At 48.4% G+C, this 14,113-nt stretch overlaps 1 long non-coding RNA gene across 1 annotated transcript in view; it reads left to right on the top strand.

Moving 5' to 3' along the window:
• The window catches only part of LOC126572990 (uncharacterized), a 14,122-nt gene extending 268 nt beyond the window's left edge, over positions 1-13,854 (top strand). The window contains exons 1-4 of the long non-coding RNA XR_007607979.1: positions 1-575; positions 642-982; positions 1,067-1,241; positions 13,696-13,854. The exon at positions 1-575 is cut by the window's left edge and continues 268 nt beyond it. This is a non-coding gene — a long non-coding RNA (uncharacterized LOC126572990). The remainder of the gene's footprint in view (positions 576-641; positions 983-1,066; positions 1,242-13,695) is intronic.
• The last annotated feature ends 259 nt before the right edge of the window (positions 13,855-14,113 follow it).

Raw genomic sequence — 14,113 nt, 5'->3', positions numbered from 1 at the left:
CGGCATTTAAACCCCAAGAGAAGGAGGAGGAGGCTAACAAAAAGAGAGCGAAGCGAGGAAGGAAAGCGACGAAATAGAAAACCATTTTAATTTTCCCTCGAACATAAAAGCATTGCGGCCGACAGGAACTGGAAATGGGGAACCGAATGCTTTCATGTCGACGCAGCCACACCCAGGCCATTCATCGCCAGCATCATCATCATCATCATCGTCGTCGTCGTGGTCGTCCTCGACGCCGTCGCCATTGTCGGTCGGTCGTATTGTTTTTCTTCGGTTTGTTTCTGTTTCTGCCAAAGCAGCAGCTCGATTCGGGTTCCATTTGGATGTTCCGTCCGGTTTGGAGGCCTTTGTGCGGATGGAACTGTGCCAAATATTGTGCTGTGCAGCAGCCGGGCCAACCTCCAAAACATAACACTGCCACCTTGAAAGCATTTATTTATTTATTTTCTTTCACACTTCGCACCCAGAGCGGTGACAAATGCGGTCGCCTGACGATGACGGCGCTTCTGGCTTTAAGATCTGGTGAGATGTTCGGCATGGAATTCCGAGTAGCAGCAGCAGCAGCAGCAGCAGCAGTGAGTTTAATATTTTTGCTCTAGAATTCGTAAACATTCTTGCTCACGTCCCTGTGCGGGCCCCAGGCCCTCGTCAATTGATTGTTTATTCGTTGTTTCAGCCACGGCAATCGCGGCGCGGAGGGGCGTGAATGTGAAATGAGACCGTGTGGCACAAGAAGCAGCAAAATGGATTGCTCGCAATGGATTACTTGAATGCTGCCCGCGTGGAGATGCCCAGCGAGCTTCGGGTTTGATTGAAATTCTTTCCAATCGCTTGTTTGCAACTTTCTTTCTCTGTTTTTAGGAAGGGATTTTGGAATCTCTTTTCATCTCTTGAATGCTAAAAAGTCTGGAGCGGATTGGAGCAAGGATTCGTGGAAAATCAACGCCGAGCAAGACAAGGTTGCTGGTGAAAATGATTTTTTGTAAATGTTTTCAACTCAAACAGTAGCTTCTTCACTTCCACATCCTCCGAATAAAGGAATTAATGTTTTTTTCTCTCATTTTAGAGTAAAAGCTCCCGTTGGGCCAATCGATATTCCCTGGCGTGACATCATCATGCAGTGAAAAATCGAAAACCGTCGCGTTCCAACCCCAGCAGGCCTCGACAAGCACGAAATTACATGCAATTAGTTGCGGCCAGCATGGCCACCACCTGGTAACCTGGGACACCACCGTTCGATAGTGAGTAGCAACAGGGAACCTGGGAACACAAAAGTGCTAAATTAACGCCTTCAACTCTCCAAGTTACGCCATGTTGTTCGCTTAAAGTTTAATTATATTTTATGCAACGCTGCCGGCAACAACCGGACCCCTTTCCTCAAACCCATAAATCTTGCCGGACTGGAGCTCCTGGCACTCCAACGAAGCGAAGACCAAGCGGCCATGTTCGTGGAGGTGAAAAACACAATTTCCCCACCTCGGGATTCTTCCCCCCCCCCCCCCCCCCCCCGGGTTGCCGGGGTGTTCGGGTAATAGTTTGAAATGACTTGCTGCTTCCAATCAACGCGCTGGTAGTGGTGGAAGTGGAAGTCCGAGGCATGCAAACCGAAAATACGAGGAAAACGGGGGAAAAGTGGCAATATGGCAGCCTCCGTTTGTTGCTGGCCGCTTGTTGAAACGTCGCCATGAAACCAAAGAGCAGCTGCAGCTGGGGCCGCATATGCAATTGGTGCGGTGCATCTCTGCATCCCCTCTTTTCGCCTCTCGCTCGCTCCGGAGCATCGTCTGCGTTCTGGTTCTGGGTTTCCAAAGAATTGACCAGAAGCTGCATGGAACGAAAGGGGTTCGAGGGCGAGAAAAGGCAGCAAAAACAGACGCAGAGGGGGCAACAGAGTGGAAAATCACTTTTCAATTAAAAAACTTTTTTATTAGTTTTTATTTGCCAAGTTCCAGCCTTCGCTCACCAAACCGACCATCGACGGGTGTAGTGGTGTTGTTGGCCTTTGCTGCCATTGCTGATTACAGGCGATGATGGGGGGGGGGAAAGCGGATGAAACAGGATGTGGATGGGAAAAAAACAAAAAAAATGCATATCGGTACACAGCGTGGCTTCCCGGTCCAGTGAGTGGCCATGGGTATGTGCCATGGCATGTATGTGTGTGTTCGAGAGAGTTATTGGCAACATTGCAGCTCTGCACCGGGGAGGAAAAAAAGCGATGGAGACGCGCCGGAATGCGCTCAATACGTTCCGGGGCGATGGAAAATGGGAAAACTTTCTTCACTCCAGTCGGGACGCAGCGTTAGGTCCCCGTAGCCTGCCGTCTGTCTGTCTGCAGTTTCTTCGACGCTCGTTTTTACCGTTCGTTTTCGCTGCCAGCCGGCACCAGTCAGTGCAACTCCCCGTTGGCTATCATCAACGAAGAGAACGATTACATCGTGAGTGATGCTAGATTGCAGTTTGCAATGCCGCTACCACTTCCACCCGCCGGCCCCAGGGTTTATGATGGACCGGCGCGTATGCAAAAGCGTTCCCTACTGCTCCTTCCTGCACATCGGGAACGTTATTGTGAAAGTGGATGATGGTTAGATTGCAATATTAACCAAGCCACCACCCGGCCAGAACCAATTGGGATTTCATGGGCAACGCGGAGGAACAATATTGTTGTCGGTTTGGAATGAGCCAGACAATTATTGGTTCTCTTTCCTTCCGGTCCTTGCCGTACGGTTGCAATGCTTAAAGAGATGAACTGTTGTGCTGCAAGGATTTTAAAGGATCCATAGAAATAATGCAGATGAGAGTTCTACATTGAATTCGGCTATAATTTTTAAAGTTCTTATTCTTGCTTGTGGATCTGGACATGTTTTGCGCATGAAAATGTGAGTGTCAGCAAGAGGCTTTTCGCATATTTTAGCACCAGTTTTTAATCCTAAAAGGATCTTGAAAGTGATATCCTTTGAGATATTCATTATGAGTTGGTCAGTTGTTTAGTAAACAAATTCACAGCTTATTTCAAATTCTCCATTTATCCCAAATCTGTGTCACAAGTTGCGTAAAAGTTAGTAAAAGAATATATTCTTGTTGCCTTGTTTCCCTAACAATTACATTCGATTCGATTCTTCTCTTTGCACACGTGCGCATTAGAAGCGAGATTTTAGTAGTTACTGAGTTCTTCCAACTCTGTCAATAAAATATTGAAGGTAATGGCACGCGATGGCATAATAGTAATCGTTGTTCGTCCATTTTATGTAAATGGTATGCATTCAATAATGTTTTTATTCACCATTTATTTTTGCAATGAGAAGAAGCTTTCGCTGAATTCGCGCCATCAATGGTTTGTCGTTTGCTGAAATCTATACAGATCGATTTTCCCCGTTCGTTTAGTTTAGTTTATGACGAAGTAATTGTTTATAATTCCCTGATTCAGTAGAATAGATTAATATGTTGAATATGTCAACTTCTAAAGCAATAGTTTCTTTTCCATCTGATTTTTAGCCAGTGTTCATGCATACGTGCAACTGAATCTAAATTCTATAATTCTACGTATAGATTCCTCATGTATTCCCGAGAGAACAAAGCATTAATATTGCCATTATCGGTTGAAAATCACAGCAAGTCAAACAAGCCACCTACATAAATCGTGAAGAGATATACGAAATCTTGTTTTCTAATTTAAATCAGCTAGGATATCACTTTCACGCTTCCATCGTGGAAGTTTGTTCAGAAAAAAAGGGAGAAAACAAATCTCATTCCAATTAATGATGCGTCACACATGCCGTTCTCCAAATAAATATTTATATGTTTACGTTGGCATCGCGCTCACATCTTTCCTATTCATCAGAGTCGCACATCGAACCCCAATGCGTCGTGTAACAGCTTTGGACAGGAGCTTGGCTTCACGACTTACTTTAGTCCGCCCAATGATTGATGGTGCCTTGTTGCCTGCAAGCCACACCGCGAAACCAAAAAAAGGGAGAAAACAACAAGACAGAAACTGGCGGCATCTAATGGCATCTGGCATCAGATAATCGTCAAATTATCATTGGCCCCAGGAAAACCCCAAACCGTTACGTCAGCAGCACGTGCTGTGCCATCCCATCGTGGCTTTCGTAGCCATCGACCTTTGAATTGGCCCCGCCTGTACGGCTAATAGCGTTAAGCAGCATCCTTGTCAGCGGGTGAACGGTGGTTTTGGGTTGGGCAGGCTGCAGTAGACAGTTTGCGCCAAAAGTCAACCGAAAAGTCACCCCATCCCACCATCACCACCAACAATCTTTCATCGTGATGAATGACAAAACGATTTTTTCATTTTTCATTTTCCACTGAAACCGAACCCACCCCGATCGTTAGGGTCACCCGCTGAGTTGTCTGCCAGCGGGGCCGGAAATGATAACAGCAACACATGACGCAGCACAAATGCGCGAAAGCGGAAGCACACAGCACGAGGCGTGACAGAACCGGAACGGAACGTTGGCGACGCATCCCGTGAAGACCGTGTCTTCAATGCCATAATTGTATGGGTTTGATCTCTTTCTCTCAATCTCTCTCTGTCTCTCTGTCTCTCCCTTGACTTGTTATTTGTGTGGATTGTGGTTTTGCGGAATGACTTCATCTCGCCGGCAGATGAAAAATGTATTACATTCCATTTCCTGACTCCTTTCGAGTCCTTCTCCGCTGGTTCGTTCCGCTGCTCGTGACATGGCGATGCAACGATGGCCAAACGATCCTGCAGTATCTGCAGCCACATAATTCAGTGCCGTGAAAAGTGGAACTTCAAACCTGCATCCGAGGACGAAACCATTTTGCTCCATTTGCGCCATTTGCGCGAGCCCACTAAAGCATTGCAATGCACCGCTTTTTACGTTCAAAAGCAACCTCGAAAGCTGACGGCAGGCAGCATAAAATGGCAACGGTAACGGGCATCTCGTTGCATCATCGTCTGCCCCGTAAAACTCCGCCCCAAAGTGGACAGTAAAACCTCCGCCCGGGCCATTCGTCTTATCATAAATTCATACACAAAGTAGCACCCTCGAGCACCCTCGGGAGCTTTTTACGCCGTACTTTTCGCGTGCCAAGAGGCAGCCCACTAGTGAAAGAAAGGACTAGTCTTTGGTCCCTATTATCACCAACGTTATTAGCACTGGCAAGTCCGGGAAAACTATCGCTTTACACTCGATCTCCCTTTGGTGCTTCTCTCGCTGGTTTTCTCCTGTTTTTTTTTGTCCGGGCGACAAAAAAAAAAACGGAAACAAAAACGCTGTAAGACCGGAATGTCCACCAACCTCAAGCGCAGATCCCCTGAAGGTGGTGCACTGTTCGTGACATAGCGAGCGAACGAACGAGCGAAATTCAGCGAAGCATCGCCACCGGCCAGGATAAGCCCATTTACCTTTCCAAAGTGCCTCCAGCACACCACCAACTTCTGCACCAAACGAACGAATGCTCTCTCTCTCTCACCAGCAGATACGTAGCGGGACCCATATCAAACCACAAAACCGACCGGCATCCCCCATTGCCTCAAGGACACACTCCGAGGGCCACTCTGGCAGAGATAAAAATCCACCTTTAGTGGATGCCACCGCCAGGCACCGGCCAGCGGCCACCTGGGTGAAACCTGATGCTCTGGGCATCGAGGCAAAAAGTGCAAAAACTCCTGGGCCAGAAGTGGTTGATATAAATTATTTACAGCCTTTGTGGTGCAGCGAAGGAAACGGAGAAGAAGTAATACTGTAAGGGCACCTTCCCGGGACACTCCCCGGGGAAAAAAATGGTAATGGCCCTTGGGAAGCCACCGGCAGTTGGTCACCAGTTGGTTGGCTGTGGGTGCCCGCATCCGGCGGAACTGGCACGAAACAAAGAGAAAGACAGAGAGAGAAAGAGAGAGCGAACAGAAGAGGAGGGAAGAAGCCCGGAAGCGGGAGAGAATAAAATTTGTTGTAAATTACCTTTAATGCCTTCAGTGCAGGCGCACCCGTACGATCCGTAGGATGATGATGCGCTTGGCGCCGATTAGTCTCGTGGAAGCTTGGTCAGCTAATTTATGATAAGGAGTCCCTTTCTCCCCGCTCCAGGTATCATCACGATTCCGTTTCCGTGTGTTTGTTGCTCGAGAATAATGGACCGGAATGTTTAATTTTCATTCCATACTTTCAGGGCAACCAACGTTCCTGGGTCTGTTCACCTTTAACATCGATCGAGCAAAGGATCTGCTCCTCGTCCTCATCCAGAATCCCGCTAATGGCACGTCCTGGAAACCAATCTAAGCGCATCGGACATCCAATCTGTTGTTGTGCCGAGCTAAGCTTTTGATTTTCTATTAATTGAATCCATAAAACTCTGGCTTGATGAGGGAATATCGACGTGATGCTGACCTGAACCTGCATAACACCTAACCGATCAGCTCGAGCACATAGCGGTGCACCGTATCGGAGAAGTGTGTTGGAAATTAGTTTAAACATGAAACAATTAACCCCAACCACTCGCATGACACCATCGGCATGAGAACGGTGCGCGTTGGAGCGTTTCACCAACCGACCGATCGGGCTCCATCTTGAGAACCACCATGCACTAATGCACTGGCATGACGCGAAGAAGCGTGACGATGAGACAATGGAAGCTAAGCGTAGCCAACGTTCCGATGGTGCTACCGGTGAACGGCTAATTGGAATCAGTGTCATAGATCTGCTCTAATCACGTTTGAAGAGTGAACCGACTGTTTGACGGTTCTCCTTCGGTGAAAGGACGACCGGGAGGGTACAGAAAATGCACCAGGAAATCGGTGATCCAAAGAGAGAAAGAGAAGAAGGGGGACGAAGACGAACAAGCACACAATAGATCTCGCTTCTCCTTCAACAGCTGCTGCTGCTGCAGTTCCTGCTGCTAAAAGGGATTGAATTTGCGTTTTTGCTCCTCACTTTCTTGTTCCAGCAGCTGCTGCAGCACCGTCGCTTCACTGGCAACCATTCAGCCAGAGTAGTCAGCCAGGTGAGTGTTTAAAATAACACGTAAGAGCACTACTCCTGCCGCAGGTGCTGGTGCTACCGGTGCCGGAGCGCTCTGTCGAGAGCACCTGCGGCGAGGACCCTGTGGTTCTGCGGATGGTGCGACGAGTCGTGAGAAGAAATTTAATTTGATTTGTTATTCTTGTGAAAGTGGGCGCATTGAAGCAGCCATTGAAGCTCCGGCAGACCGCACCGCAACCATCGACGCAGCATCTGCGGCAATTTGTGGAATATAATGACGAGACGAGTTGAGCGCCATTTGAAGTTCCGGAAGCAACCCTCCCTCCGATAAGTGAGTGATCCACTCTGTGTTAAGCCTCGAGCTGTCAGTCGGTGACGTCAGTGTTCGCTTTATGTGCCTTGAACCAACAACGACGATGACTGTATTATGTTCCCCTTCTGAGATGCTGGGAAAAAGAGGGGTTCCGGGGGTGTGGTTGCGAAGAAAAGACGTACAACTTACCCTTTGCGTTGGGGTACGGGCGTCTCTGTAAGGTGACGACATTGAATACACCTCGTCCTCACTAAAGCTGCTTGTGTGCGTCTGCTACCGTTGCTTCGTTCGTTCCAACAAGGATCGTTGCGAATGCCTCTGGGGACGGCAACCAGCCCCAGCCAGCCAGCAACGCTCACTGCGACGCAATTGAATTTCATAATAAAACAATTGAATTAACGAAACAAAACATACGGCGCTTCACAAAGCACAAGCCCCCCTAGGCACCACCGCTTGCTTAGGTACTGCGGGGAGAAACGACTGACGACGAACAGCAAGAGCGCCATCACCGTCCAACGCCTTCGAGGCTCGAGAGCTGGGGCATCCTTTAAACAACGACGAAACCGACACCGAGATGTTGGGTCCCTCCTCGGGGGGGATGGGGCTACCAGCCATTCGGTACATAAAACTATCGCCACAAATATGCCTCGGGGAAGATTAAGACCTCTGCTCGTCGAGGTTCGTGGTTGTTCGTGTTGGCGAGGCCATCCGGCCGGTCGGAAGCGGTCCCACCCATCACTCCGTCACTCTCACTTTCTCTCTCTCTCTCTCTCTCCCTCTCGCTTGTTATGGATATAAGCCATTTGTCTTAAAATTTGAATAACATTTTTCCTTTTCGCCTCCCCGCGGGGCAGCATTTGGGGCTGCTCGACGATAGTACGACGGCACTTTGTAGGTGGCCGCATTGTGCTCTACACTGGAGTCCTTTTAGGAGGAGGGAGGCGGTTCTGGTTCTGAGGCGTCGTGAACGTGGGTTCCTGTGTATGTTTATCTTTCACAACAGCGCGACCAAAGTCAGCTTGTAGAACATGGTCTGTAGTGTGGAACTGCTGCTGTTGCTGTTATTCGAGCTTTATGGTTCTAAACTCTTCAGCAAACCTTGCAGGTCCTTCTCTTCACAACAAGCACAACATCAAGGAGCACCCTGCATCCTTCCTCCCACCCAAAAAAGTATGAAAAGAACACCAGCACACCAGGAACGAGTTGCTGGAGGCATTTTTCGTTTAAGCTAGCGTCGCAAATCCGATTGTGGCAGTTCGGCAAGACTCGACACCAGAGAGAGAGAGAGAGAGTGAGAGATTTACTGCAGGACCAGCCGGGGGTTTGGCAGCAGGTTCAGCGTTCACTCGTTGGCCTCAGAACAGAACGACATCAATCCTCTCGAGGAAAGGTCTCGTACGTCCACTGTCGGTGCCAGGTTCCAGCACCAGCAGCACCACCATCGAGGCCTGTAGCTCATTTTTCAGCAACTCCGGTGCCTCTGCAACCCACGAGAACCGGATATTCCCAAAGAAGACATGCATATTTATTAGTTTTATTTCATTCTCTCGGTTCGGTCTCGCTCTTCCACCCTCCCACCCAACCCAGTAGCCATGTGGCAACGGCATCCGCAATGGATGATCCAGACACCTTGCCACCTTGCGCCCAAAAAACGAAGCCCCTCCCTCCGGGCGCAAGACAAACGATTATCGTACCGGGAGACACACGCCAAGACTCCGCACCGCCCGGAAGCACTCCCGCTGCAGGGCCACTATTGGCAGGCAGGAAATTGAGAAAAGTTTCAACAAACGGCCTGAGCCCGAACCCGAAACCAAACGACACTAGGTGTAGGTGCTGCGACCCACCCAAGGGGGGGGGGGGGGAGACTAAACTTTTTATGCTCCCTCGCATCCGCACCCTGGCCCATGGCCTGTCAACTTTGGGTCCGGGAGTATTTGGCCTGACAGCCCGGTGTCGCAGCACCTTTTTTTTGTGGCAAACATCCTCACACCGCGCAACACGACAGCGCGCCAAGTCCCGGGTGAGAAATGAATAATCAAGACGCGACTGCCGGCAAGCTGAAGTGTAAATATGCGCACCTCACTGGCTGGCAGGCTTGGCCAGGGAAGCCAGGGAGCAGGCGACAGTGATAGACTGCGCTGCCAGCAACCATTGTTGCGGAAGCTGTGAGGTGGCCAAAGTGTTCCGTTCGTCTCGTTGTCCCTGTGACTCGAGTTCCACCCTTGGTGACACGGCAGCGGAAATGAGCTATGAAAACTAGGTGAAATAAATCACATCCATAAATTCCATGAGCCACCTTCTACAGAAGGCACCTGCACCACGGAGCCCCTTCTGATCAAGATATTCAGGGCTGCTGGTGTGCGGTTAGTGCGGCAGCTTTAAGGTGCTTAGATATTCAAAGTGACTCGAAAAAGTTTGCCCGTTAGCAAAATGGCAGTAGAAGTCGAGGCACAGATTTGCTTAATTTTATGTTCGAGTAGGAGCGAGGTGCTCCTTTGGGGAAACTTGTTCGGGAACAGGTTAGTCACTTCGACCTTAGCAATGCAATCAGTTTAACGTGATACCACTGTTTCCACATTGGATTAGCAGAAAGTCGTGGCACTAGCTGGTATATTGGACACAGACTTCAATTTACTAATGGACGAATAACCACCAAAGCTCAAAGTTGATATTTCCATTCTGCAATCACATTTAACATCCAGTGTTTGATCTCAATGGCCTACGGTTGGGTTCCAGTGATCGTAAGTACCGAGTCAGGTTTCATTTAGTTCCAACAACAAAAGTTCTTTCGAGGACAACAACTTACCTCATCGAGCCCCCAAGCGATCTATTCCATTAGCAGCTTAGCAATCGACTCTATAATCAAAAGAGAGAGACAGAGAGAGAGAGAGAGGAAGAGATACAAATTGTTAGAAACATAGCTCACGATGTTAACAAAAGCAGTATAACTTTCAACAATCATGCTAGAAGTAACATTGCCGTTAGCAGGAAACTGGGCCACACCACAGCCAGCGGTACCTAGCAACACGGTAGCCGCAGCACAGCATACTTTGTCCCTTCCCCTTCCCCTTCCCCTTCATTCCATGCCACACTTGTTTGCGAAACTAACTCAAGTGTTGTTCTTTTCACGTTTCATCCTTATGCTAATCTTGGGCACGCATCCATATTGAAGAGAGGAGTTGGTGCTGCTTCAGCTGGGGCTTTTTGCTGAGGATAAGGGTAAACCAAAGAGCGTAAGACCCTCCACTTCTTCCTTCCATCCTCAGTCCACTGAATGGCTGCTGTAAGCTGGCAGCGGCAGTGACATGAAAGATATTGAGCAACATAAGTGGCAATTCTGTTCGCCCCGCTCTCCCTCTCTCCTTCTCCCTTTTAAGACCCCTCTTGGAGACCTTCCCTTTGACTTGAGCGGGTGTCAAATGTGAAAGAAAAATGGTGCAGTACGGAACGAAAAAAAAGGATAAAAAAAAACGGTTGGACGGAATTAGCAAAGAAACAACTTCACGCTCACCAACACTAGCTCCATCAAGGGTGCTGCTGCTGCTGCTGCGGCTGTCGAGTCATTTCCGGTGCAACTTTCGATGGGTTGGGCGTTGTGGTTGCGTTGTTTTAATCCTTCTCCGTCGGTGCATCGAACCAAAGGAATGTGTGCGAGCGAACCCGCGTATAAGTGTGTATGTTTAGTGGCAAAAGTTATAATGATGCAATTTAATGAATACTCTGTGCCACCCTCTGTGTGCGCGCGCGTGTATGTGTGCATTGAATTTCTCCCCGCGTTGCCACTGTTTACTGAGACCACCATGCTACGGTTACCAAGGTGCACGTTTTCATACATGATTTGCACTTTGCTCGGATCTCGGAGGAAGTTTCCAGCTTGCTAGACCAACTTCACTCGAGCAACGAGCATGATGGCGGTGACCCGCGGGGTGCAGTGGAAGCCACTTGAACGAAAACCCCTCTTCCCCTTCCATTCCAATGTGCCAACACTGCATGCGCTGGAGCTGGAGCACATGCTACCCCCGTTACATGTACCCGTGGTCGATGCAATTTAATCCAAAATGTTGCAAATGGGCACACGGCTTGGTGTGTGCACACCGTAGAAGAACGTGAAGGAGAGTTTGGAATGTAACTTCTTAACGCTCGACGGTTGCCAGTTGCTTTTTTGTTCGCGATTTTGAGACGGCAAAAAACAAACGGTAAAATCGGGTTACATTCCCGATGGTGCACCGGTGTGACAAGGTGTCACAACGGTGAAGTGGGTTTCACATTCCGCTGTTTTTGGGTTCAGTTTTTCTCGTGTTCCCTTTGTCGAAAGTTACTCAAAGCATGCAGCTCGTCGATTGCCACACATTGTTCAAGTTTCTTTCAGTTCCAGTTTTTTTTTTCCAGGAGGCAAAAGTTGTCGAAAAACTGTAATCGAATATTTTAAACTGTACTTTGTTCTTAGGGTCGATGCAGTCTCTCTCTTTTTGTTCGGCTGCTTAAATGATGTAATCCAATAAGAAGTGTTGGCAGCTCGATCTCGACCGCTCGACGGTCTCAAACCGTTTTGTTAGTTTTCGTCGTCAATATGAACCTTTCTTGAGCAGCATAGTTTGCATATTAAAACAAGCTCCAACCAGCTGGTATCTATTGCATATCAATATCGTTATCTAAAAGACTTCCGGGGCCTTTCTTATTAATTTTGAGACTTTTCATTTTGCATTTTCAGCCTCCATAAGGTCGGCGCTGGCCGAATGCACGTTCCATTGATTGGCTTAGTTTCCGGAGAAGCCCATTGTGCATTTTGTACCAACTGTTACCCAGCTGTATGCCGTAAGCCTTTGATAAAGCTTCACTCCCAATGAAGATCACTTCCAGTGGCGACATATGCTGCTGCCGTGTCTGCGAGACACAGGGTCTCCAGCATAACCGCAAATATAACCAAACGAGAAAGCCCGTACCGTCGCACCATCGTACTGTCCTTCCTAACGTCCTTTAGATTGTCCACCGCTTCCATCTGACGCTCGCCTTGTGTGTAGGCTGCTACTCCTTCCCTTTCTCCTTCTAACTCTTCGCCATGATGCACAAAATTTAAATTTACGAAGTTCCCTCATCCAGCTCAGGTTGCGCCACGGATGTGCGACACCTCTTTTTCTCCCTCACCTTTCCTCTTTTTTTGGGGCTGAATAAGAAAAGCACCAAACGAAAACCCAATACCCAAAAACCGTCGAGCCTCGATGCGAACGATGTGAAAACATGTTACGGAAAATTTTCGGTCCGCAATTTTGCCACCAGCCCGTTGCCGTTGGGTCCACGTTTGGGCCGAGCAGAAGTTTCCTAAGCCGCTCAAAGCATCTCCGAAGCTCCATTCCCCTCTTGGGGGGAGTTGTTGGTCGAGGCAGGCGAGGACCAAATAGTAGGCTGGAAATCGGATGCCCAGCATCCGAGCGAAAAAAGGAAACAAATCGAAAAAAAAAACCGAAATGGTAATGTTGGGTTTTCGCGAACATCACGTGTCCGGACACGAACCGATCGTGCCGGCCGCATGTCAGTGGCATGCATGTGTGAAACGGCGCGGTGACGGCGTGAGAGCACGGATAAATCCCAAACAAATCTAATTTTACCACCAATAACGGCCCTCATTCGACTCCGGCGATGGTTCCGGCAACTCCGGTTTCTGGTTCGTTCCCCTGACGGTAATCACGAGTTCGGGTCGCGGACAAAGTTTGGAAACCCCCGTCCACGGTGCGTGACAGGAGGAGAACAGGTGGGGGGCAGCGAATTTGTACCCATTGTCCGACGTGAATGGGCCTCCGTCAGATGTTGTTTTAGGATGTACGAAGCAACACGAAGGCCCCCCTCCCACCCAACCCGTGAAGCAAACCTTCGTCCTCGACGTGCGTGTGGTTGAAGGTTTTTTTTTTTGGGGTTCGAAGGGTCTTTTGGAGCCCGAGGGATGGGCAAAAAAATCAACCATCGGAACGGAAAACGAGGAGGAAAAAAGCCCCGAAACCGAATGGAAGGAATGGACCGGAGGGTTCATCCTTGCGCGAGGTGAATAAAAATATGAAAATTATCATAATCTCCATAATCTTACACAATTTGCCGGGACTTCTAATGGGTTTTGGGTTTATCAGAGAGAGAGATAGGGTGAGAGGGAGGGGGCGCCGGTTGGTGAGATTTCCGATGGAAGATGAAGTCAGATGCAGGGAAGCCCATTTCTAAAGAGATTCCCCCCAACATAAGCTCGGGGGAGATATGAACCTCGCGGGAGTTCGAGTGACGCATTGATGCCGTTTGATGAATGTATGAAACTGGAGGAAAGCATTGCACCAAGTGGTTCGGTTTTGTTGTGTGAGCTTAGTAAAAACGAACGATTTTCTATAAATTTTAATTTTAAAATATTTGAACCACTTTTCTAACAAAATGTTCACTTCTCAGGAATATACCGTAAAAGTTTTAGATAAATCGTAGCAAAACCAAACAAAATCTGTTCGTAAAGTTGGATTACTGGAAGCTGCTTCGGCAATGAAGCCGCTATTGGATTTATGGACCTACTTGCTTCCACTGCTATTTTTGGATTTTTTCGCTCAGATTCGATTGTAGGTAATATTTTATTACTTTTACTCTCTTATTCTTACTTTACTTTACTCGAAATGAGTATATTTTTTCAGAACACGGTTCGATTTTTATTTCTCCATAATATGTCCTTGGTCAAATCACAGGCAACGATCACAAGCTTGGCGTTGATAACCGGGAGTTACGTAACAAATCCAGCATCCAGCATAAGTCCGTCAGACCTTCGCAAATGCATGCATTGTATTGGGGACAGCTTATCAACCGACAACACGGCCTTGGC

This window comes from Anopheles aquasalis, chromosome 2 (assembly GCF_943734665.1).
Source record: "Anopheles aquasalis chromosome 2, idAnoAquaMG_Q_19, whole genome shotgun sequence".
Lineage (NCBI taxonomy): Eukaryota > Metazoa > Arthropoda > Insecta > Diptera > Culicidae > Anopheles > Anopheles aquasalis.
Note: the sequence above shows the minus strand (reverse complement) of the source record. Positions and strands in the feature narration are given on the sequence as shown.